Source organism: Salvelinus fontinalis, chromosome 34 (assembly GCF_029448725.1).
Source record: "Salvelinus fontinalis isolate EN_2023a chromosome 34, ASM2944872v1, whole genome shotgun sequence".
Lineage (NCBI taxonomy): Eukaryota > Metazoa > Chordata > Actinopteri > Salmoniformes > Salmonidae > Salvelinus > Salvelinus fontinalis.
Window position 1 is genome coordinate 3,259,924 of NC_074698.1, and position 22,958 is coordinate 3,282,881.

Here is a 22,958-nt window from a genome sequence, read left to right on the forward strand (position 1 = left end):
TAATTGCCTATAATTTCCACCTTTTTGTCTATTCCATTCGCACAACAGCATGTGAAATTTATTGTCAATCAGTGTTGCTTCCTAAGTGGACAGTTTGATTTCACAGAAGTGTGATTGACTTGGAGTTACATTGTGTTTTTTAAATGTTCCCTTTATTTTTTTGAGCAGTGTACTTTTCCCAACCTACACAGTGAATGTTTAAATGATGTATTCAATATAAACAAGAAAAAGACAATTTGTGTGTTATTAGTTTAAGCACATTGCGTTTGTCTAAGGTTGTGACTTAGATGATGATCAGATCTAATTTTGACCAATTTATGCAGAAATCCAGATAATTCCAAAGGGTTCACATACTTTTTCTTGCCACTGTATATTATTGTCTGTGCAGTTGAAGTCGGAAGTTTACATACACCTTAGCCAAATACATTTCAACTCAGTTTTTCACATTTCCTGACTTTTAAAACTATTAAAAATTCCCTGACTAAGGTCAGTAAGGATCCCCACTTTATTTTAAGAATGTGAAATGTCCGAATAATAGTGAGAGAATGATTTATTTCAGCTTTTATTTCTTTCATCACATTCCAAGTGGGTCAGAAGGTTACATACACTCAATTAGTATTTGGTAGCATTGCCTTTAAATTGTTTAACTTGTGTCAAACGTTTCGGTTAGCCTTCCACAAGCGTCCCACAATAAGTTGGGTGAATGTTGGCCCATTCCTCCTGACAGTAACTGAGTCAGGTTTGTAGGCCTCCTTGCTCGCACACACTTTTTCAGTTCTGCCCACATTTGTTGTATATGGGATTGAGGTCAGGGATTTGTGATGGCCACTCCAATACCTTGACTTTGTTGTCCTTAAGCCATTTTGCCATGACTTGGAACTATGCTTGGGGTCATTGTCCATTTGGAAGACCCATTTGCGACCAAGCTTTAACTTCCTGACTGATGTCTTGAGATGTTTCTTCAATTTATCCACAATTTTCCGTCCTCATGTTGCTATCTATTTTGTGAAGTGCACCAGTCCCTCCTGCAGAAAAGGACCCCCAAAACATGATGCTGCCACCCCCGTGCTTCACGGTTGGGATGGTGTTGTTCGGCTTGTTTGAAAAACGAGTTTTAATGACTCCAAACTAAGTGCATGTAAACTACCGACTCCAGCTGTATTTTGCAGTTTCACAACATAAATGTTTTTGATTTTTTGATTCAAGAAAAGTCACGCCTTGGGAGTTTTTTTGAAGACTCAGTTGTTAGCTATCTGTCTAGTTTTGCATGGGAACGCAACTCCAGGGCAGAATAAACCCCCAGAGTGTAATCAAAGTCTAAAGAAATATGTTTTTGTGATGTCTATAATAGAGGACATGCATGAGAGACTCCACTTATCCCCCTAGCTTTGTCCCCATAGGAGAACCCTTTTTGGTGTTGAAAAATATTGTACCTTGCATTTGTGAAAGGGTTCCACTTGGATCCAAAAATAGTTATTTTCAGAGGGTTATCCTATGGAAGAACCCTCCTATTGAAGAACCCTTTATGGTTCTAGGTAGTACTTTCTTTTCTAAGAGTGTTTCATATCTACTAGATATCTACTAGATCCAGGACAGGGCAGGGGCTGAGCGTCAGCTGGTTTCTGTTCATTAGTTCCCTTAACTCATTGACTGACCTTCGACAACCAGGTATGTAGGCTACACCTACTGAGCAATCATTGGCAGTAATGGATCACGATACCAACGAAAGAAGAGATAACCAGCAGACAGTGCAGCCCCTCTCAGTTGCCCATTGCTGACCCAGTTGTTTGGAAGCTTGAAGCGAGATAGAAAATCATGTAGGATGGTACTCTAATCACATCTCTCTGGCACCGTTTATAATTCAACATGGTGTCACTTGGCCTTGATGTGTCAAAGAATCAGTTTGTCAGGCTCATCTGTCATGCTAGCCTAATTGTGATGTCTATAATAGAGCAAGACAAAATATCATGCTAGCCTACCTGATTAAATAAAGGTGAAAAAAAAAAAAAAGCTAGCCTAATTGTAGCTAGAATGCATACTGGCATGTGACAGAAAAATTACGTATTTAACTGATTTGTTTGATATTAATAGTTAGCAATTAATACTTAACAAATAGGAAGACATTTCTGTCCTGCTAATGCTGTGTTTTTATGGTATCCACTCTAGTTGCCTGCAGCTAATCTGGGCGTATGGTCACTAGAGATGGCTTGAGATGACAAATGAGTGAAAAGACTACATTACATAGACAAGAATGTGTTTTACCAGAGATAGTTTAGGAGTGGAACAATCTCCCATTGTCTCAAAATCATCCTTGCATCTGAGAAACTAAGACAAGGCGGGGTTAAGACAACACCCCCCGTGCAGATAACGACAGGATGAACCCAGAGTGACTTATGACGCCCCTTGGTGCTGCATGGGAAGGGTGGAAACAAGCATGACAAAGCATTCTTAGTGTCAGCTGTATAGAGAACTCTGCATTTGTGTAAAGGTTAGGTTACTCGGTCCAACACTCAAGGGTGTGGTGTCGACCAGCCACATTATTGCAATAACTAATCGATATTAAATAAAGATGATTGTTTGAAGAAATGACAAAGTCTCTCTCAGTGGCCGACACTTATCAGTACCAATTAAACTGTGAAAGGGCAGTACATTTTGTCACAGGGCAAATATGATCAGATATGATAGGGGTTTGTATGACGTCAGACTTTCTGCTGTCACATGCTCTCCGGCAAACATCAAAGCAGTAAGTAAGCTGTTACTACAGGGTAGCTAAGTAAACTAGCCAAGGATGTCTGACCTTCAAGACTAGTAGCCTTTGCCATCACCAAGGACCTTTTGACAACTACTGCAGCATTTGGCCCTTCTATTTTCATGTGTTTTTGATTTTTGGGGGGGCTAATGATGCAAAGAAGGCAAACAGCTTTGATTTAGTCTGCTTCTGAGCACTGAAATATTTCACCATTTGGTTGTATGGTTCAAACTGGGTCCGTGGGCTCAGTACTGTTTATTAGAATTGCAAATAACTTCTAATAGGGAAGTTGTTATGTTTGTATTTCGAAGCTGCTTTCTTGTTAGCTATCAGATGGAGATGGAATACATTCTCAAAGCATGAGGCTCATGTTGGTTATACACTTTAAATGCCTAAACAAAGGCAGCCTAATTATTCATAGGTTACATTTATATTGGAAAGAGGCAAATGCTACATCTGTAATAGAGCAACTGATTAACACATTTCCTTTGATGTGCCTGACCTCGAACCAGCGGTTTAATAATTACAGTTAGTCCACTGTAGATTTGGATGAGATCAAGGACAAAGACCTATCAAATTACTACAATGACAACGCCAATACTGCTTTTGACAGTTAAGTTTTGAGCAATGTACATGAGGGAGGAATATATATATATATATATATATATATATATATATATATATATATATGTATACATATATATATAATAACACGAGGCATCAGATTAGGTTTTGACCATGACTAAACGATGCAGCATTTGCTCATTTCATTATTTTGTTACCTTTAAATCAGGCTTCAAGTGGTGGAAGCAATTTAAAGTATTCATAACTCTGGGTCATATAGCACATTAATTCATGTCAATATAATTAAATTGAGTCTCCGACAAATTAACTTAGTGCCACACTAATAAGGTGTCTGTGATAACACTGAAGAAATCGTCGCTCTTGTGCTCCTTGAAGTGGAGGATCACAAATGGGCATGTTACAAGTGAACACAACCACACACACCAATGCAGTATACTGAGATACTAGAAAACATTAAGAACACCTAATATTGAATTGCCTTTTGACCTCAGAACAGTCTTAATTCTTCGGGCATGGACTCTACAAGGTGTCAAAAGCGTTCCATAGGGATGTTGGCCCATGTTGACTCCAATGCTTCCCACAGTTGTGTCAAGTTGGCTAGATGCCTTTTGGGTGGTGGACTATTCTTTATACACACGGGAAACTGTTGAGTGTAAAAAACTCAGCGGCATTGCAGTTCGTACCACAAACCGGTGCCCCTAGCACCTACTACCATACCCCGGTCAAAGGCATTGAAATATTTTGTCTTGCCCATTCACCATCTAAATGGCACACATACACAATCCATGTCTCAATTGTCTCAAGGCTTAAAAATCATTCTTTAACCTGTCTCCTCCACTTCATCTACACTGATTGAAGTGGATTTATCAAGTGACATCAATAAGAGATCATAGATTTCACTCTTCAAAGGGGGAGAAACTCTAGACCCAAACTGTTACAGACCTATATCTATCCTACCCTGCCTTTCGAAGGTCTTTGAAAGCCAAGTTAACAAACAGATCACCGACCATTTCGATCCCACCGTATCTTCTCCGCTATAAAATCTGGTTTCTGAGCTGGTCATGGCTGCACCTCAACCACGCTCAAGGTCCTAAACGACATCTTAACAGCCATCGATAAAAGACAACACTGTGCAGCCGTATTTATCGACCTGGCCAAGGCTTTCGACTCTGTCAATCACCACATTCTTATTGGCGGAGTCAATAGCCTTGGTTTCTCAAATGACTGCCTCGCCTGGTTCACCAACTACTTCTCAGACAGAGTTCAGTGTGTCAAATCGGAGGGCCTGTTGTCCGGACCTCTGGCAGTCTCTATGGGGGTGCCACAGGGTTCCATTCTTGGGCCGACTCTTTTCTCTGTATTCATCAATGATGTCGCTCTTGCTGCTGGTGTTCTCTGATCCACCTCTACGCAGATGACAACATTCTGTATACTTCTGGCCCTTCTTTGGACACTGTGTTAACTAACCTCCAGAACAGCTTCAGTGGCCTCCAACTGCTCTTAAATGCAAGTAAAACTAAATGCATGCTCTTCAACCGATCGCTGCCTGCACCTGCCCGCCTGTCCAGCATCACTACCCTGAACGGTTCTGACTTAGAATATGTGGACAACTACAAATACCTAGGTGTCTGGTTAGACTGTAAACTCTCCTTCCAGACTCACATTAAGAATCTCTAATCCTAACTTAAATCTAGAATCGGCTTCCTATTTCACAACAAAGCATCCTTCACTCGTGCTACCAAACATACCCTCATAAAACTGACTATCCCACCGATCCTTGACTTCTGCGATGCCATTTACAAAATAGCCTCCAATACTCAGTGCCATCCGCTTTGTCACCAAAGCCCCATATACTACCCACCACTACGACCTGTATGCTCTCGTTGGCTGGCCCTTGCTTCATATTCATTGCCAAAGCCACTGGCTCCAGGTCATCTATAAGCCTTTGCTAGGTAAAGCCCCGCCTCACTGGTCACCATAGCAGCACCCATCCGTAGCACACGCTCCAGCAGGTATATTTCACTGGTCACCCCCAAAGCCAATTCCTTCTTTGGCCGTCTTTACTTCCAGTTCTCTGCTGCCAATGACTGGAACAAATTGGAAAAATCACTGAAGCTGGAGACTCATATCTCCCTCACTAACTTTAAGCATCAGCTGTCAGAACAGCTCACAGATCATTGCACCTGTACATAGCCCATTTGTAAATAGGCCATCCAACTACTTCATCCCCATATTGTTATTTATTGATTTATTTTTCTCCTTTGCACCCCAGTATCTCTACTTGCACATGCGTCTTATGCACATCTATCACTCCAGTGTTTAATTGCTAAATTGTAATACTACGCCACTACGGCCAATTTATTGCCTTACCTCCGTAATCTTACCTCATTTGCAAACACTGTATATAGATTTTTTCTATTGTGTTATTGACTGTACGTTTGTTTATTCCATGTGTAACTCTGTGTTGTTGTTTGTGTCGAACTGACTTGCTTTATCTTGGCCAGGTCGCAGTTGTAAATGAGAACTTGTTCTCAACTGGCCTACCTGGTTAAATAAAGGTGAAATATATATCATTTTTTTAAAGAGCAGAGTCCGAAAGGTACAGAACAGCAGGCAGGCTCAGGGTCAGGGCAGGCAGAATGGTGAAAACCAGGGAAACAGGGACTAGAGGAAGACAGGAGAATGGGAAAACCGCTGAGGGGCTTGACGAACCAAAACAAACTGGCAACAGACAAACAGAGAACAACAGAGAACACAGGTACCTGGAGGGGGGTGGAGACAAGCACAAAGACAGGTGAAACAGATCAGAGTATGCCACCTAAACCCATTCATTATGGCAGGGGGGAAATTAAGAGCAATTCGCTCACCCCATCCATTTGAAGATAAATAACCTTTTAGCGCGGAGATCCCGCTAGCGGGATCAAATTCAACAACATCCGGTGAAATCGGAGTGCTCCAAATTCAAAACACAAAATCGTAATATTAAATTCATGGAAATACAAGTGTCGTACATGATTCTTTAGCATAGAATCTTGGTAATCGAACTGCTTCGTCAGATTTCAAAAAGGCTTTACGGCGAAAGCATAGCATTCAATTGTCTGAGGACAGCGCCTGACATTAGCATATTTTCCAAACCAGCACAGGTGTCACGAAATAACAAATAGCGATAAAACAAATCACTTACTTTTGAAGATCTTCCTCTGTTTGCCATCCCAAGGGTCCCAGCTACACAATGAATGGTCGTTTTTTTCTCGATAAAGTCCTTCTTTATATCCCAAAAACGCAGTTTAGTTGGCGCCATGGAGTTCAATAATCCAGTCCTTCAACATGCATAAAAAGGATTCCAAAAGGTTACCAGCAAAGTTCGTCCAAAAGAGTCAAACAATGTTTTTATTAATCCTCAGGTTGTCTAATATCTAAATAAATGATACTATTTCAGACGGAGATTACTATGTTCAATAACAAAGGAAAAGAACGAAGAGCGCGCCCACGTTCATGCGCGCAAAAAGACTACTTTTGCCCTGGCGCTCAACTTGGAAAGACTACAAATACTTCTTCATTTCTCAAAAAAAAAAGCATAAAATCTTGTATAAAGACTGTTGACATCTACTGGAAACCATGGGAACTGCAATCTGGGAGACGGAAATTAGATCTTTCAATAGCATTGCATTGGAAGTCATTCGGAGCACCAAAAATGCTTTTCCTGGATCAATTTTTTCTCAGGTTTTTGCCTGCTATATCAGTTATGTTATACTCACAGGCAGTATTGTAACAGTTTTAGAAACTTCAGAGTGTTGTCTATCCAATGCTACCAATTATATGCACATCCTGGCTTCTGGGCTTGAGTAAAAGGCAGTTTACTTTGGGCATGTCAGACAGGCGGAAATTCAGGAAACTAGCCTTACTCGCAGAGAGGATAAGTCATGTGCTAGCCGTTAAGCATGAGGGAGTTCAATCATATTATGTACTGTATCTTGAGTGTGAGAGGCGGGACATCACTTGTATATGTTGATTAAAAAAAATATATGACATATGTTTATGTGCTTGTTTGGCTCTCATTAGCTGCAGCACAAGCATTTCATATAGCAAGCACCCATCACTTTATAAAGCAATAGACACATTGCCTTTGGTAACATCATCTTCCCATGCGTAAAGTTGATTGCAATGTTAAAAACAATCGTTTTTCTCTTGTTGCTAACTTCACCTAATATTTCAAATTCCACCCTTAATTCAGTTGTCAAGCTAAATCCTGGCACTAGGACAGACAGAAAGGAGCAATGGGAAGATTGTGGGTAGTGTGAAGTTCAGGGCATACGCCATTGTTTTTGCAAACTGGATCAACCAATCAGAGAGAGACTGTGGCAGCTTGAATTTATAGATAATGCTCTTTAATTTTTCTGCCTGACCGATTGGGTGAAAATAACAGAATGTCTGGTATTTGGATGATGCTTGTGGTATTTCTAGTTTTTGTCATTATATCACATAGGATGATGGAGGATTAGTTGTCTGTGATGTATTAAGACACTTTAATACACATAAGATCCATTTAGTGGTTTAGTGTGCTAATACAATGTTAATACATGAATATCCCGCTCTCTGTTGGCCTCTGTAGAATGTTGTCCCGCACAGGCACACACAGAGCTTACTCTCGTCCCTGGGGGAAGGGGTTTGTTGAAACCAAACCTCTTAAGCCTCCCTCGAACCTGAGGGTTAAGGGGATCATGACAGGGGGTGATGCTCTCTCGTGTTTGGGGGATCAAGGTTTGGGGGTTGTTCGTCAGGGTTAGTGGAAGAACAACAATCCTTGGATATCAGTCTGTCCAAAGCAGGGATCGTCTCCACTATCATCCAACTCTATTTGTTCTGAGAACCAACCCGTCAAACAGCCAGCCAGGCACTGTACGATAACACTGATGGTTGTTTTTGTTGACTGTAGTCAGCAGCAGTGAACCCATTCTTACTACATGCTCCAGCCACTGGCTCCATGCCTCTGTCTGTGTGCCAGTCAAGCCTCTTGTTACGCAGCCTCTCCAAGAGGAAGTTGGGCCAATGGTGGTGGATGGGGATGAGAATTGAGAGCGTGAGGACAGCATTGCCATTTGTAAGGGCCCAGCGTAAATATTACATGTTGTTGGTGCCTGGTACCTATTGTTAGACCTCGATTATTGTCACGCCCTGACCATAGAGAGCCCTTGGTTCTCTATGGTGTAGTAGGTCAGGGCGTGACTAGGGGGTGTTGTAGTATGTCTATTTCTATGTTGGTGCTGATATGGTTCCCAATTAGAGGCAGCTGTTTATCGTTGCCTCTGATTGGGGATCATATTTAGGTAGCCATTTCCCCACCTGTGTTTTGTGGGATATTGTTTGTGTTTAGTTGCCTGTGTGCACGGCATTACTTCACGTTTCGTTGTACTTTATTGTTTTGTTTGTTTCATGGAGATTAAAAATATGTGGAACCATACTCACGCTGCGCCTTGGTCCGCTCATTCCGACGATTGTGACAATTATCAATTTTACAGCTGGCTGCAGTTGCTTCTCCCACGGTTGTTCTCAGACAACCCCCTGTGTGTGGCTCAGTCAGTGACCACAGACACACGCGGAAACAGACACACACATACATAGGCACGCACGCACACAGACATGCACCCAGAGTAACTCTCTCCAATTAACACATACACACACACATGCATGCTATATCTAATTGAAGAGGATTTTATGAGGTGCCGTTCAACTTGCATGGAAAGGCTCCTGGCAAGGCAGGTAGAACCCTGTCTGAAACGTTGGATAGGGTAACAATAGCCTTCGTATAAACATCAGTTGCATCATGGTTGTGCAATGTCAATGCCGTTTTATGTAGTGCAATGTCAATACCATGTGCTAATGCCTTGTTGGTATTTAAGGAGGACCAATGTGAATCGCAAAACAAGGTAATTGGGATAAACTCATGTTATTTGTCTCGACTTAAACCAAGATTCCAAGAATGTTTTCCCCTGAAATCAGTGTCCAAACATGGTACAAAATGCAATTGCCTTCCAGCTTTGTCCCATTGTTATCCGGATTTACCATCAAAAGTTTCCCGGAAGTAGGAGAGCCACGAATCATGCTGAGAAGCCTGGGAGAGAGTCATGGGTTTCCGTGGTGCAGTGCGGAGAGGGAGGGATTTCAGGCACTTGACTTCTCTACCCGGGCAGTTGTTCAGGCAGCTTAGAGGTTTGATACTCTGCCAAGACTGAATCACTTTCTTTTTTTTCAAAACCTGTATCTGTATTCACTCACTAGAGTGTGTGGTCAGGTAATACATTTGTAGAACCCCGTTTTGTGTGAGACCTTGAATATTTTGTTGGGTTTTGATCAAGCCACAGAGTGATATCATGTTTGCACAGACAGTCAGACACCGTAAGGTGATCAGTGGTGGATACAGGAGTGAAGATTGCCTCTCCGGGTGTTCTTTCACGTCCTGATAGGCTGTGACCTGGGCGTGAACCTGGCTTCAGTCACCACACAGGTGCATTGCTGATTGGTTACGAGTGCCATGCCCTGAGCTGTAAAGGATGCCGGAGCTGAAATCCTACTTTATATTCAAATGAAGATACAATACTGGTTTTGGTCGGATTCTGACCCTTTCTGTCCAAAGTGTACACTTGTACACTCATCCCACTCATGGAAAACAAGATTGGAAAAGAATGGAAAACAACATTGTGTCAGTCACTCTGCCTTGATTGCAGGCCTGCTGCCAGCCAGTGTATCAGATGTAAAGCCAATTGGGCCAGTGTTATCTGGTGAACTCCATTAGACAGTCCACTTTCATTCACAGTCAACAGGAACTCGATAGAAGATCAAGAGCCATTTCCTTGTTGACCCCTTTCACCTTAGCAATTGCATTTTGACACATACACTACCGTTCAAAAGTTTGGGGTCACTTAGAAATGTCATTGTTTTTGAAAGAAAAGCACAAAAAAAATGGTTGATTTAAAATAAAATCAAATTGATCAGAAATACAGTGTAGACATGGGTAATGTTGTAAATGACTATTATAGCTGGAAACGGCTGATTTTGAATGGAATATCTACATAGACAGAGGCCCATTATCAGCAACCATCACTCCTGTGTTCCAATGGCACGTTGTGTTAGCTAATCCAAGTTTATCACTTTAAAAGGCTAATTGATCATTAGAAAACCCTTTTGCAATTATGTTGGCACAGCTGAAAACTTGTTCTGATTAAAGAAGCAATAAAACTGGCCTTCTTTAGACTAGAAAATGGCCAGAAACAAAGGACTTATTTCTGAAACTCGTCAGCCTATTCTTGTTCTGAGAAATGAAGGCTATTCCAAGTGAGAAATTGCCAAGAAACTGAAGAGCTCGTACAACGCTGTGGACTACTCCCTTCACAGAACAGCGCAAACTGGCTCTAACCAGAATAGAAAGAGGAGTGGGAGGCCCCAGTGCACAACTGAGCAAGAGGATAAGTACATTAGAGTGTCTAGTTTGAGAAACAGATGCCTCACAAGTCCTCAACTGGCAGCTTCATTAAATAGTACCCGCAAAACACCAGTCTTCTAGGCAGAGTTGCAAAGAAAAAGCCATATCTCAGACTGGCCAATAAAAGATTAAGATGGGAAAAAAAACACAGACACTGGGCAGAGGAACTCTGCCTAGAAGGCCAGCAGATATTTTCCGCTACAATAGTCATTTACAACATTAACAATGTCTACGCTGGATTTCTGATCAATTTGATGTTATTTTAATGGACAAAAAATGTGTTTTTCTTTCAAAAACAAGGACATTTCTAAGTGACCCCAAACTTTTGAACGGTAGTGTACATTTCCATTATTGAAGATTGTTGTTAATGAATGTTTTCTGAAGCATCAATGCATGTTGTATACTGTGCATGGTTTATGAAGGCTTCATTCATACCAAAGTGGTAGTTTATTTAAAGTGAAACCAAGAAGAATAGCTCATCACACGCATTGACTATGGACAGTCAGAATTAGATTATGTTTCAACCCTTCTGGCAACTGCAGAATGGGAGCACGGCTATGGTGGCCTGTTGTAATACCATCTATTGTTCATTGTTTACAATTTTAGGCTAAGCTGTCAGGGGATTTGCTCATAAAATGAACACGGCTCTGCTGCCAATACAACCGTGCCTACAAAATGTGTTCCATCGTTCTAGTTCTGTTTTCATTGCTTTGTGTAAGTTGATTTTACCCTTCTCTGTTAGATATTCTGTCGACTTAACCTCAGAACTCGCAACTCGGCATTTCCACACTTAAACAGACCCTCACTCGTTTCATCCCCTGTCTGGGACGCGAACCCTCCATGATCCCCCCCCACAGTTCTCCAATATCTGTCCCTCAACCATCTGAGACCCCTGCCACTGTCCCTCCCAAGAAAAAAGAAAAAGTACAATTAATTCCATTCCCCACCACCAAGAACCCCCCCCCCCCCCCCCAATGCACCAACAACCAAGAATATTAACTAAGGAGAAAAAAGAAAAAGACAAAAGAAAACAGCAAACAACAATGCAAGAAACGGAATCAGCCTCAGGCAAACCGGCATTAGCTGTAAAAACACTGCCCCTCAGTGTCATTCAAACTTACTTTTTAATATGTTTTATTTTGACTTTATTTTTGACCATCATTCTATCTCCCGCACAGCAACTCCACTCCCATTTGTCTCCGATTCCACATCCCAACCCTCAGCTTACCTCAGCCCATCCCACCTATCTCTGCTGGCCACCCTCTTCGGAATTCTATGCAACATATATCATTCAACTATGCTGTGATGTTTAACGTACAATTTCAATCTACTATCTAATCGAATAGAATCCACAGATTGCGAGTTGAAGATAAATACTTTTACTAAAAGTATTAGTATATTAGTAATTGACTGACCCGGTCTCTCCCGATCTCCTAACAGTACTATATCTAGGGTCAATTTTAGATCAATGCTATGCATTTTCAGCCATTCCTGAACCTGACACCAGAAACAGGCTACCTGAGGGCAATACCAAAATAATTCTGTATCCTCACAACAAAATCTGCAGAGCTTCGATGATTTTATGCCCCAAGTATTCAAAAACATTTTGGTGGCAAGAATTCTACATAATAATTTAGCAGAAAAGCACAAAGTCTTGAATCTTGCGTAATTTTATATATCAACTCATACACCCTGTACCATGAAATTGGTACATCAAAAAAAAATTGTAGCCAGCTCTGCAATGCTTGTTTGAAAAAGAGAGATACTTTGAAAAATAGTATCATTTTCAATTAATTGTAAAAAAAAAAAAAAAAAAAAAAAGGCAAAATGGCTATTTTTAAACAATGGATAAGCTTTTCTTAGTAATCTACTTGAGAACCATTTAGAGTTCAAGTAAAACTTTTGAGTAAGTGAAGCTTTTAGAGTGAGGTTTAGTGCTTTTACATTTAATAATCTCAACCCACCAATTCATATTCATTATATAGATAGGCACGCTTTGTTTGTCTGGTTTAGCGTCCCAGTTAAAGCAAAATATTTTTTGATCAAATGATTTGAAAAACAAATCATCAGGAATAGGCAGCTCCATAAGTAAGTGAGTAAACTGAGATATGACTAAGTAGTTAATCATGGCAATTTTTCCATAAATAGACAGGTATTTATGTAAGGTGCCTCACTAGGACGAGGTAGGTGCAAGAGTCAGGAGCAGGAGAGCACTGAGGTCCAAATAGTAAAATATTTATTTGGAAGTCCAAAGCACAACAAAACTGGTCAGGAAACAAACCCAACGAAGGCGCCCAACAAAACAGGAATTCGAAGTGACAACAGGAGGGAAAAAAACAATCTACTCCTAAATATATCACAACGGCACAGACGACCATCAGAATAGCCTGTGGCGCAATCTAGCACACGCACCAAACAAACACAGAAATAATCCCGCACAAAATAACAGCAGGTAACGAGGTTAATAAACCCACAGAAATGAACTCAATAGAACACAGGTGTAAGAAACAGACACAAACGAAAAAAGAAAAATGGATCGGTGGTAGCTAGTAGGCCCGGCGACGACGACCGCCGAGCACCTCCCGAACAGGGAGGAAGTCGAGGAAGTTGGAAGTCGTGACAATTTACCTCTCCGTGGTTGCAGGATCTTGTCTATTTTTACAAGTTTTCAAGGAGCAGAATTGGTACAACAGTCCATCACGAGTGGGACAAATATTAGCAATATTAGCAATTAGCAATGACTTTCCAACCACATTTGGTTCCTTGGAAGATATGGGAATAAAACCATACAGTATGTTTCCTGATGTGTAAAACATTTTTTTTATGTTCTGAGAACAGAAGTGAACATTTAGCCTGTTCTGGGAACATTTATTTTTAGGTTGAAGGCAGGTTCTGAGAACATTTTACTCTAGTTCCTTGAACGTTTTTATGGGAGGTTTTATTTAAAAAAAATGTATTGTGACTCGGCATCATTGAGATTCAAACCTATAATCTTCTGTTCTCTATACATGGAATTAGTCCACTGCACCACCAGGATGGAGCTAGGTCATCATTCAAAACTTTTCAGTTTAGTCTATTCAAACAGACCCCATTTCAAAGGATACAAGCACACCTGAACACACTAAACAAGATAGAGGATAGAGAGAGTTTTGTTGATGCTGAGAACAGAATGCATATTTTTCTCAGTAACATTCTTCGAACGTTCTCTTATGGTTTTTATGAAAGGTTTTCTTAACGTTCTCGGAAACAATTTGAAAACATTACTTCAAATAGAACTGTGAGGAAACCTACAGGTAACGTTTGCCGAAGTACTGAAATTCCCAAAGAAGAACGTTGTTTCTTAATGGTCTTGGAACAATTTCAGAACATTACTTTAAATAGAACCATGAGGAAACCTGAAGGAACATTATTTCCTAAGTCCTGAAATTCCTACAGTAGAACATTTGCTCTTAACATTCTCTGAACTATTTGAGAACATTCACGATTTTACATTCCTTAAACGTTACCAAATTGAAATAAAATGTCTGAACCATGTCTGAACTTTTAGGAAACATTCTGTTAACGTAATGAAATACCAAGATTTTTTTTTTTTTTTGTCAAGTTACTTAAATGTGCTGGGCATGTTCCAAAGCCAAGTAACTATCCTGCACCATTCCCAGAAAGTTGTGGAAAGGTTGTAGCAAAATAACCATAGGACAACCACACACTCACCAAACTTTAAGAAGCATATGGTTCTCAGAACGTTATGTGCTAACTCAGTAGCTACCTTTAAAAAAAAACGTCTCAGCCCGTAGAGTGTGACAGTTATTTTGTGATAGCTTTACTCATGGTTGGCATATAGGTTCCATTTTCCCATTGCGTGCAGTCAGTTTTACTGAAGTGAACCAGAGCGAACCACATGAAGTCAGAGGTGACAACAGCTTCTGCTGGACACAGCACCTTTAGGTTATAAGTTGAACTCCCCCATGCCTACTCCTCTGTTCTGCTCTGTTGAATAACTGACTGAGGGTAGAAGGCTGGCTTCCTGTGTTTTTCTTCCCTCCTCTCCCCTCCCCTCCTCTCCTCTCCTCTCCTCTCCTCTCCTCTCCTCTCCTCTCCTCTCCTCTCCTCTCCTCTCCTCTCCTCTCCTCTCTGCAATGTAGTACTCACGCTGGGCTATGTGTAACTCAGATGTTTGTTGGGGGAGTGTGTGAGTATGTGTGTGTCTGTGCGTGCGTTAGTGCCAGGGTGAAACCAAAAATAATTTTTGTTCCGTTCCACTGTTCCGACTAGCAAAATAAAGTTCTGAACCGGTTCTAATTTTTAAAAAAGTACAGGTTTGTATTGATCCTTTCTGTTTCCTTTTTAACCTGTGATATCAACCGTTTTTAAAGCCGTTTTTTATTTAGCTCATTAAATTACTTCACTAATCAGTACGGATAGAGCAGGCAAGCTAGTTGTTTACATGCGTGATGGACAGATAAGTGTAGCCTATGGCGCAAGATGTGACTGAAATGTTGCGGGTGGGAAGAAAGCGAGAGAGGTTTGGGGAGGAGGCTTGATGCGCTGGGCATCTTGTTATGACATGCATTGTCTGAATTAGAAACCACATATTTGTACCTAGGAGGAGCGGCTTCTATAGAGGAATTTTAAATGTCCTTTGAGCTAGTTAGCTAACAAGCTTGCGTGGTTAGACTGGCATCAGAATGAAAGGGTCTTACCTTTTTGTAGTTAATAAATCCAACGTGAAACGTTATAACTTGACCTATAGTCTCCTTAACTAGCTTTGAAAAATGTAATCCATTCTTCTCTAGCTAATTTAAAATCTCTCCCTATTTTCTGAATAAAGCGTGTAATGCTAGTACTATGCTTTGGAGGGGGAGGGGAAAGTAGCCTAAACATGCACAAACACTGGCAAAGTTTTTCAGCTTGAAGGCAGACACCGGAATATGTTTCTGAGTGACAGAGTGAAGGCTTTGCATTGGCGCTTTGTTGCGTTTTTTTTGTATGGATCACTTTCTGTTCCGGTTTTTGGTTCTGTTCCCTGAACCGATTCACACCCCTGGTTTGTGCTCAAATTCATGAGTGATATGTGCCTTGAGATCTATTTGCTAGAGGTGCAGTTTGTGAGTGACAGAAGTTTCTTTACTCTTTACCTCAGACATTCTTTCTAATTATGGTTTGAGAGTGATTGACAGATCATCATTTTCTGATTCAGCAAAAATCCCCCCTGGGATGGGTTCTTCTCAGGCTTTTGACATCATGAGTGGAGATTTCCATTCAACTCCACCCAAACTGAGATGAGCAGAATGTCTCATTCAGAGTTGGCAGGAGACACTGTTGAAATATGAGGGAAAATGGAAAAATCGCAGTATTGAACCTTTAAACTGCCAACTGCACTTTTAAAGTATACATGTTTAAATACATGCACACTCACTCCTGCCCACTTTGCTTAGGAGAGGAAGAGAGTGGTATAGAAGACCACATGGGCATAAAGAGTCAATGATCCCTGGATATATCTGCATGCCAACCTGCTCATGACCCCTGGATATATCTCCATGCCAACCTGCCCATGACCCCTAGGTATACAGTATATCCGTGCCAGCCCAAGGCTTTGGGGAGATTTACTTCACACTCTGCCACAGTGAGGGCTGTTGTAAAATAGAAAAAATACCGAATATCTCTCTCTCTCTCTTACCACCCCAAACTGCATTGTGTTGGGCTTTGGGCGGAGACTTACGCATGCTGCTGGATTCTTTTCCAATCAGAGGATAAGGAAGGACTATGAATATATAGGTACTACAACAACTTGGGATATAGGGATAAAGACCACAAAGTCTCCATCATTCTGTCACCGTTACTTTTCATTTCTTTTACCAACCATTTACCAACTTATTCAAATGGTTTATGAAGTGGGCATCACTTAACACAGAAGTGTTATGCGCTTGGTAAAATATTCCTCATGTGTGAAAGATACCTGCTGTGCATCATCTTCACACCACATGGCTGTGTCTGAATTGGTTGAGGGAATTCAATTAATTGATGTTGTACTATTGCCAAACATGCTAATTATGCAAATGTCAGTCATAAGAATAACTTTTCATGAATGTACGCTTGTGTTGCACTATCAAGGCTGACACAATTCTTGTGAAGATCGATTGGTCAAATATTCTGCCAGCTTATTACTATAGAAGACTGCATGCATTCTTAGAAAATGACCATGGAAAAGCAACCGATTTTATCAGACAGTTCCATTACTATCCAACGCAGAATAGTCATTTAACACTTGAGAAAGATTCCACATCTTGTGTTTAAGCTGAAGGTTATGCCAGAACATGCTCCTGACACAGAGTATCATTTTGTTGTGATAATGAATCACAGAGGATAAAGAATGTTTCGAGTGCAGCTCCTTGTGACACACTCTGAACTCTCCTTCCATCAACAAGGACACCAGCAAAGCAAACAAGCAAGCAGATGAGGTTACATAAAGCCCCATTAATGTTCTTAAGCAGATGAGGCTATTTTGAGTGTACTGGCTCAACAGCAGATCAGGCTCATGTGTGTGTTTTTTCTTTTGAATTCTTGCTTCTTCCTCTCTTCACGGATTATTGCGTTCCAATTTCAGCACATTATGAAATGTAGGTCACAAATCAATTTAGAGTGTCTCGTGTCGGAAACCTCAGAGGAGGGATGGGGGGAGGAGAAGGGGAGGGGGGGTCTTAGATTAGTCTCCCCCTCTTCTCCTCTTATCTGTGTGGGTGTGTGGGCCCTGAAATACATTTTTCCTCAATGAAGGGCCTCAGGCAGGACCTGCTGTGCTTTTCTAGTAGCCTGTGGCGCTAGTGGCTCTTCACACACAACCGACCACTGAAAGAATGGGCGGTTTGGGTTTTTGAAATACAGCCAGCATGAGTTCCATTTAGCCATCCTTGCAACAGGTTGAAAACATTTATTTCCACCAACAATTTGGCTCGTGGGTGATTTTATTTGCCCCCCCCCCCCCACCCCAAAGTTAAAAATAAATAATTTCAATTGAATTGTTGGACCGGAAATCAGCTCCAAGGGATTTTAATTTTGGAAATCTTTTCCAAAGTATTCCTACGCATACAGGTAACTTTTTTTTAAATTATTTTTTTATCTCACATTTGTTTAACCAGGTGGCCAGCTGAGAACAAGTTCTCATTTACAAATGCGACCTGGCCAAGATAAAGCAAAGCAGTGCGACAAAAACAACAGCACAGAGTTACACATGGGATAAACAAACATACAGTCAATAACACAATAGAAAAGTCTATGTACAGTGTGTGCAAATGTAGTAAGATTAGGGAGGTAAGGCAATACAGAAGCCATAGGGGTGAAACAAAAGTTGAGTGACACAAATTGTCACGCCCTGGCCATAGAGAGGCTTTTATTCTCTCTTTTGGTTAGGCCAGGGTGTGACTAGGGTGCTGCTGTCTATTGTTGCAGCTGTCTATTGTTGTCCCTGATTGGGAATCATACTCAGGCAGCCTTTTTCCCCACCTGTGTTTTATGTGTAGTTATTTTTTGTTTAGTGTCTGCACCTGACAGAACTGTTTCGTTTTTTCTCTTTGTTATTTTGTTCAAGTGTTTTTTGAGTAATGAAGATTCATGAACACTTATCAAGCTGCGTTTTGGTCCATGCCTTCCGACGAGAGACGTTACACAAATATACATTTTCACAAAGTCTGCTGCCTCAGTTTGTATGATGGCAATTTGCATATAGTACAGAATGTTATCAAGAGTGATCAGATGAATTGCAATTAATTGCAAAGTCCCTCTTTGCCATGCAAATGAACTAAATCCCCCAAAAACATTTCCACTGCATTTCAGCCCTGCCACAAAAGGACCAGCTGACATCATGTCAGTGATTCTCTCGTTAACACAGGTGTGAGTGTTGACGAGGACAAGGCTAGAGATCACTCTGTCATGCTGATTGAGTTCGAATAACAGACTGGAAGCTTCAAAAGGAGGGTGGTGCTTACAATCATTGTTATTCCTCTGTCAATCATGGTTACCTGCAATGAAACACGTGCCGTCATCATTGCTTTGCACAAAAAGGGCTTCACAGGCAAGGATATTGCTGCCAGTAAGATTGCACCTAAATCAACCATTTATCGGATCATCAAGAACTTCAAGGAGAGCGGTTCAATTGTTGTGAAGAAGGCTTCAGGGCGCCCAAGTAAGTCCAGCAAGCACCAGGACCATCTCCTAAAGTTGATTTCAGCTGCAGGATCAGGGCAACACCAGTACAGAGCTTGCTCAGGAATGGCAGCAGGCAAAGACTTTTGTCGGATGGCTTGGTGTCAAGAAGGGCAGCAAAGAAGCCACTTCTCTCCAGGAAAAACATCAGGGACAGACTGATATTCTGCAGAAGGTACAGGGATTGGACTGCTGAGGACTGGGGTAAAGTCATTTTCTCTGATGAATCCCCTTTCCGATTGTTTGGGGCATCTGGAAAAAAGCTTGACCGGAGAAGACAAGGTGAGCGCTACCATCAGTCCTGTGTCATGCCAACAGTACAGCATCCTGAGACCATTCATGTGTGGGGTTGCTCCTCAGGCAAGGGAGTGGGCTCACTCACAATGTTGCCTAAGATCACAGCCATGAATAAAGAATGGTACCAACACATCCTCCGAGGGCAACTTCTCCCAACCATCCAGGAACAGTTTGGTGACGAACAATGCCTTTTCCAGCATGATGGAGCACCTTGCCATAAGGCGAAAGTGATAACTAAGTGGCTCGGGGAACAAAACTTTTGGGCACGACTGTACAGGTACAGTGATCGGTAAGCTGCTCTGACAGCTGATGCTTAAATTTAGAGAGGGAGATATAAGACTCCAGCTTCACTGATTTTTTTCGTTCCAGTTATTGGCAGCAGAGAACTGGAAGGAAAGCCGGCCAAAGGTGGTGTAGGCTTTGGGGATGACCAGTAAAATATACCTGCTAGAGCGCGTGCTACAAGTGGGTGCTGCTATGGTGACCAGTAAGCTGAGATAAGGTGGGGTTTTACCTAACAAAGACTTATAGATGACCTGGAGCCATTGGGTTTGGATGAATATGTAGCGAGAGCCAGCCAACGAGAGCATACAGTTCGCAGTGGTGGGTAGTATATGGGGCTTTGGTGACAAACGGATGGCACTGTGATAGACTACATCCAATTTGCTGAGTAAACTGTTGGAGGCTATTTTGTAAATGACATCGTCGAAGTCATGGATCGGTAGGATAGTCAGCTTTATGAGGGTATGTTAGGCAACATGAGTGAAGGAGGCTTTGTTGCAAAATAGGAAGCCGATTCTAGATTTAATTTTGGATTGGAGATGCTTAATGTTAATATGAGTCTGGAAGGAGAGTTTACAGTCTAACCAGACACCTAGGTATATGTAGTTGTCCACATATTCTAAGTCAGAACCGTCCAGAGTAGTGATGCTAGTCGGGCGGGCGGGTGCGGGCAGCAATCGGTTGAAGAGCATGCATTTAGTTTTACTAGTATTTAAAAGCAGTTGGAGGCCATGGAAGGAGTGTTGTATGGCATTGCAGCTCGTTTGGAGGTTTGCTAACACAGTGTCCAAAGAAGGGCCAGATGTATATACAGAACTGTGTCGTCTGCTTCCAAAACAAACAAAAAAAGAAGGAATCATAAAGTGTCTTAATGGAATGGTGGGCCACCACAAGCCATAACAGCTTCACTGCACCTTGACAAGTGTCTGGAACTCTCGTGAAGGGATTCACCATTCACCATTCTTCCACCATCATATGGTATTTTGTTGACGGTGGTGGAAAACCGCTGTCTCAGGCGCCGCTCCAGAAACTCAAGTGTTCAATTGGGTTGAGATCTGGTGACTGAGAAGACCATGGCATATGGTTTACATCGTTTTCGTGCTCATCAAACCATTCAGTGACCACTCGTGCCCCGTGGATTGGGCCATTGACTCCCTATTGTGTTCCCATAGCCATGGTAGCCAAAACAATGGCCTGCCCAGCGTGTTTATACATAATGGGATGATAATTGCTTAGTTAACTCAGGAACCACACCTGTGTGGAAGAACCTACTTTCAATCAAATCAAATAAATGTTATTTGTCACGTGCCGAGTACAACAGGTGTAGATCTTACAGTGAAGTGCTTACAAGCCCTTAACCAACAATGCAATTAATAAAGATATGGTTTTAAGAAAGTATTTACTAAAATAAACAAAAGTAAAAAAAAAAATATATATATATTTTTTTTTAATTGCAAATAGTCCGGGTAGCGATTTGATTACCTGTTCAGGAGTCGTATGGCTTGGGGGTAGAAGCTGAAGCCTTTTGGACCTAGACTTGGCGCTCCGGTACCGCTTGCCGTGCCGGCAGCAGAGAGAACAGTCTATGACTAGGGTGGCTGGAGTTTTTGGCAATTTTTAGGGCCTTCTCTAACACCGCCTGGTATAGAGGTCCTGGATGGCAGTAAGCATGGCCCCAGTGGTGTACTGGGCTGTACCCACTACCCTCTGTAGTTCCTTGCGGTCAGAGGCTGAGCAGTTGCCATACCAGGGGGTGATGCCACCAGTCAGGATGCTCTTGATGGTGCAGTTGTAGAACTTTTTGAGGATCTGAGAACCCATACCAAATCTTTTCAGTCTCCCGAGGGGGAATAGGTTTAGTCATGCCCTCTTCACGACTGTCTTGGTGTGTTTGGACAATGATAGGTCATTGGTGATGTGGACACCAAGGAACATTAAACTTTCAAACTGCTCCACTACAGCCCCATTCCTGAGAATGGGTGCATGCTCAGTCCTCCTTTTCCTGTAGTCCACAATCACCTACTTTATCTTGATCACGTTGAGGGAAAGGTTGTCATCTTGGCAACACACTGCCAGGTCTCTGACCTCCTCCCTATAGACTGTCTCATCATTGTTGGTGATCAGGCCCACCACTGTTGTGCCATCGGCAAACTTAATGATGGTGTTGGAGTCGTGCTTGGCCATGCAATCATTGGTGAAGAGGGAGTGCAGGAGGGGATTAAACACGCACCACTGAGGGGCCCCTGTGTTGAGGATGAAGGACTATGGTGGTCTGCTTGAAACATGTTGGTATATCAGACTCGGTCAGGTACAGGTTGAAAATGTCAGTGAAGTGACTTGCCAGTTGGTCAGCGCAAGCTCGGCGTAAACATCCTGGTAATCCGTCACTGGTATAACCTGTTTTAGTTTTTGCTTGTAAGCAGGAATCAGGAGGATAGAGTTATGGTCAGATTTGCCAAATGGAGGGCGAGGGAGAACTTTCTACGTGTCTCTTGGTAAATAGTTTGGTCTACAGCTTATCATGAGATACTCTACCTCAGGCGATCAAAACCTCGAGACTTCCTTAATATTCGATTTTGTGTGGCAGCTGTTATTTACAAATAGACACAACCCCCCCCCCCCCCTTGTCTCACCGAAGCAGGTGTTCTATCTTCCCGATGCACCGAAAACCCAGCCAACTGTATATTATTTATGTAGTCGTTCAGCCACGACTCGGTGAAACATAAGATATTACAGTGTTTAATGTCCTGTTAGTAGGATAGTCTTGATCCATTTTATTATCCAATGATTGCACGTTGGCTAATAGGACTGATGGTAGATGCAGATTACTCACTCACTGATGGCTCCTTACAAGGCACCCCGACCTCCAATATCTCCCTCTCTTCTTCATGCGAACGACAGGGATTTAGGCCATGTCGGGGGGCTGAAGTAAATCCTTTGCTTCCGGCTCGTTAAAGATATCATCTTTGTCCAGTACGAGTTGAGTAATTACTGTCCTGATATCCAGAAGCTCTTTTTAGTCATAAGAGACGGTGGCAGAAACATTATGTACAAAATAAGTTACAAATAACGTGAAAAAACACACACAATAGCACAATTGGTAAGGAGCCCTTTAAACAGCAGCCATCTCCTGTGGTACCATCTCAGATATACAATATACTTTGTATCCCTCGTTTACTCGTGTTTCCATTATTTTGGCAGCTACCTGTACATGTGATTGTATACAAATGTAAGCAAGGTTTAAAATTTGCTGTCTACAAATGATTTGTAATTATCTTCCGGCCCCCTGACCATTCGCTCAAGAACAAATCGGCCTGCGGCTGAATCTAGTGTATGATTCCTGGCCTATAGGGATATTTATGTATC

At 41.8% G+C, this 22,958-nt stretch overlaps 1 protein-coding gene across 4 annotated transcripts in view; it reads left to right on the forward strand.

Moving 5' to 3' along the window:
- The window catches only part of LOC129832870 (corticotropin-releasing factor receptor 1-like), a 182,499-nt gene that overhangs the window by 42,247 nt on the left and 117,294 nt on the right, over nucleotides 1-22,958 (forward strand). The gene's annotated exons all lie outside the window — the stretch shown is intronic.